A 4,393-nucleotide genomic window follows, 5' to 3' on the forward strand; every position below is an offset into this window, starting at 1 on the left:
TGTCATTCGTAAATTACATCAACTGGTACCCTTACCTTTTGGGGTTTTGCTTTTTTTTTTCTTTTTCGCCCTTAGAGTTGGCTTCCAGTGGTGTCGAAATTCCCTCGCCCACTGGCCCATATAGTCATTCTGTGGTTTTCCTTTCATTAACTGGTTTTATGTTGAAGAGCTGTGGCATTTGAGTGTGTCGTCAGTTAGTAATTAGCTAATCCTTCTTGTTTTGCTTAAATCCTTTTTAAAATATCCTCAACGCAACATATAATATTACAGGAACATAATCTCATGTTGTTCCTCCGCCGTTAGCTCAGATTTTTCCATCTCACGTGATTATACCAGCACTAACACATTAAGTTCCATCAGAATTTTGAAGTTAAGCGTGCTGAGGCGAGAGTAATATTGGGATGGGTGGCCTCCCTAGGAAGTCTTCGTGTCGCGTTTCATTGTAACCTTTTACACGAGGTGCGGGCACTCAACATAGCTCCAGATTTACCTCAGTGTTGTCTCGCAAGTCTTTATGTTTTGCCCTGTCTTTTCGTATGTTATCTTGCATCCAGTGTCGGCGTAGACCTTTAGCTCCACTATCCTCCATTCACTTTGTGTTCTCCTCATTTACTACCACATGAGGCTTTCTATTCCTTTTCCTTTGGTTATTTATCTATCGCAACATCATTTGCGACTAACTCTATGACCAACATTTTGGCTTTTGGTCTAGCATGCTGTCATTCTCCTTCATAGTGTCTGTTAAATTATTTGATATCCTTTCATTGGTACATTCTTCTATTTTATATGCAGCTGCCTTCTAGTTTTATGTTGTTTAGGGTCTCGTCACAACCTTTTTAACGCTGCTTTACATAGCATTCTGGCTTCCATCCAATTATTGGTGGCCTCCGGACCTTTTTAACTTGGTTCGACAAGATATCTTTTTGAAGTTTAGACACCCATCTCAAATATATTCCCATATCGATTGCCTTCACCTTATTTTTGCCATTTTCTCATTAACTTCCCCCCTTTAGAGGGTACTCGTACTTTCCGCTGTTTGTACTTGTAGTCGTTCTAATTTCCATTAGGCAGTGCTAGCATTCTGACGACAACTATTCTAGGTTTTCTCGAAGTAGTGGTTTTGTCCCAACCTATATCCTTTGCTTCTTGGGGCGAATAGAAGTTACTTCATTTGTTCCTTAAGTTTTCCATCCTCGTCCCTTAAGGGTTCCACTATTTTTGGGGCGACGTTGTGTACACGTGTCATTTTTTTGTATCGTAAGCCCCATGCTCTTACTGCGTTCTCAATGCAGGCCTTTAACTTAGTCAACGCGTACTATGTGCGTCTGACTAGTGGTTCCACTTTATCCCTTCATACTCGTATCACACTGTTCAATTCATACTTACATATCCCCCTTTTAATTCGTATTCGCATTCAATTCCTGACATCTCTTTGTGGTGCTTCTGTTCGAAGCTCTTTCCCCAATTAGTCGGTGGAGAACTATAAGCGGTTATCATAAATCATTTCCCAATCATTGTTGGAAGAAATCAAAACCTTTTAAACATCACAGTACTTCTTTTAGTACTTAACCTACCTGGTCTCCTTCTGAGTTTATCCTCGAGTTATGAACAACTTGTCTAATTTACAATTAGGAGTTGAGGGCTTGGTATTTTTTTCAAAAGAGTGAAACTCATTCGCGGGACATCTTATCCTTCATTTTGAGCCCTCTGTTTATATTCCTACAATACAAATAAGGCTGGAGATACCGTAATCTGAACTTTACTACTTAATTAAGCTTTTGTTCCTCCGAAATAAAATTCTTCAAGTAAAAAGGGTGACCCTTGTCGGTGACCTCTTACATCTTTAGTTAAACACAGTAGGGGTATTTAGTATCAATTTCTCGGACATCTCAAAAATCTATGCTTCATTTCCTTTTCCTTGTTCTGGGAAAATTTCGGTAGAGTTTCCTCTACATTTCTTACTTATCCCAAAACCTGCACGCAGAAAATACCAACAATGCCTCACAGGGCCAACATATATATATACATATCATATCACAGCCACACAGGGCTTTCAATGTCATCTCATATCGCAGCTATACAGGGCTTTCAACATCAACAATAATATAAAAATACTAGACTTACCTCATATGTCCTACTTCAAACTGCATCTGTTGCAGTTTCTGTCTACTTTTCTTTCAGGTTTCGACTTTATATTTCAATACCTTACCTGACGGATATCTTCTGTGGATTTACTTCACTTACCTGCATGCTTCGTAACTTTCCATGTCGTCAATTACTTCCTTTTGTTGGTGTCATCCTTCTGTTAAGATCCAAGGTTAGTATAAGGAATTTTTCCTATGACTCAGATCTAAAGCACGATCTCAAATGTAGAAGAAAGGTAACATCCTAAATGTCCTATAGCTTCCTGTTTATAGATGTGGCGCACAACACATCGATAACCAAGACTCTATTAGACACGGTCTGCAGACACTCCGAGGATGAACTGTTCTGATACCACTTTTGTCACGACCCAACCCCGTAGGTCGCGACTGGGGTCCGACCTTGACCCCCCGTACATATATCTATTAGCTGCGGTCATATTGAATCGTAAATAAGATAATATCATGTAACAGAGCCCCACTGGGGGATAATATTTTCATAAACCTATAGCCCTTTTCGTTTGTATCACAACATGATAGGGCACGCAAGCCGACAAGGCTGCCATAACATAATAACATATATCACATATCATTTAGACCCAGCTGAATCAAACTGACATACACAACCCATATATACACGTCTGCAGACCTCTAAACATATAAATGACAACATATGGCGGGACAAGGCCCCCGCCGTACCCCTGAATAGATAAAATAATTTTTATACATCCGTGGACAGTATCAAAAACTAGGCTCCGATACAATAGAGCCTCTTCCAGCTGAGCTGCAGGAATCCTAAGCTGAAGGAATCCCAAAATCTGTATCTGTACCTACGGGCATGAACGCAGCCCCCCGAGAAAGGGGGTCAGTACGACATATGTACTGAGTATGTAAAATGTAACATAATACACTGGAGGTATATTCGAAATAGAAAAGTAGGGGAACAAATTATTAAATCGAAGTCATGTACTTGTACTCTGTGAATCACAAAAGCATGCATGCTCAATTTATACAATATAGCCGGCCCTTTCAGGGGTCCGGGGAATCACATCTATTGGACCATCATAGGCCCGGCGCCATCACCACCTTATTACAATACATCATATATATATACATACATACCCGGCCCTCTAGTGAGGGGCTCGGTGAACAATGTAGTGAATTGTGCATGACAATGTACCCAGCCCGGGACTCGATGAAAGAAGTGTTACAGTATACACAAGTAGAGTCGTGAGTAACTATATGCAATTTAAATCATTATCAGAGACTCGACCAAATAAGAAAGTTAAGCTTTTGTTTGAGGACCCGAGTAATGGTGTAGTCATCTCGAGTGTCCTCTAAATACCATTATGGGCTATCTCAAAATTAATCTCGGGGACCCTAGACATGTATTAACGTAGGGCCAAATCATTTATGGAATCAAAAACACTTAATCTCGTATAGTCTTTAAGACTTGGAGCCTGTATATTTGGTCCCTTTTTAATATATACAAGTTTCCAGGGAAATAGTTCAACCACTATCAAAGTTCGAAGTTCAAAATTAAATAAGAAATATTTAAGAATAGATTTACCCTGGAGTTTAGATTATATTTAATTTACAGCTAAATAGAGACATGCCCAAGAGAAGAAAGAGAATAAGCTCTATGTAGTCTGTACTTTCTTTCAGATGACCTTTACACACATATTTCATATTCGGCCCATTATGGGGATCGGTGAGCCATTATGGCATTCAAATTTCACTTTCGTACCAAATACATATCAAGAGAAGGGAAAGATAGTTTCCCATACACTACTCTTTAGCTCGTAGAAGCCTTCACAGGCAATACTCAATCCTTGTAGGGGTGTCAACACTTAACTGTAGTTAGGGATTATGGGGCGTACCTGGAGTTCTGGGAATAGAATTATTCCCACATTCCACGTACAATTCACTTAAGGCTAAGACTTGCCAAAAGGAAGGAAAGATAACTGTACGTGCTTATACCAAAACATGCCACGAGAAAGCTTTACATGCCTTGTCTGAATTATTCCTTATCCTGCTTGCCTCGCCGTCCTTTGAACCTATTCAACATGAAAGTAGTATGAATATCAACCCCTTTTACTTTCCATCACCCTAGGTTACATCTTAGTATTAATGGAATCTATTTCCTTAGTCGTTTCTGCGACTAGTTCTGTTATTCACTAAGGCGTCGACGAAAATTGGGCAGCACCTCCCCTATAATGTGCCCTATCCAAATTTCCAATTAGGTCCCTAAT

The 4,393-nt window shown here is 39.7% G+C and overlaps 1 pseudogene; it reads left to right on the forward strand.

Moving 5' to 3' along the window:
- Nucleotides 1–319: 319 nt before the first annotated feature.
- On the forward strand, nucleotides 320–439 carry LOC129904655 (5S ribosomal RNA; annotated as a pseudogene).
- The last annotated feature ends 3,954 nt before the right edge of the window (nucleotides 440–4,393 follow it).

The sequence above is a fragment of the Solanum dulcamara genome, chromosome 1 (assembly GCF_947179165.1).
Source record: "Solanum dulcamara chromosome 1, daSolDulc1.2, whole genome shotgun sequence".
NCBI lineage: Eukaryota > Viridiplantae > Streptophyta > Magnoliopsida > Solanales > Solanaceae > Solanum > Solanum dulcamara.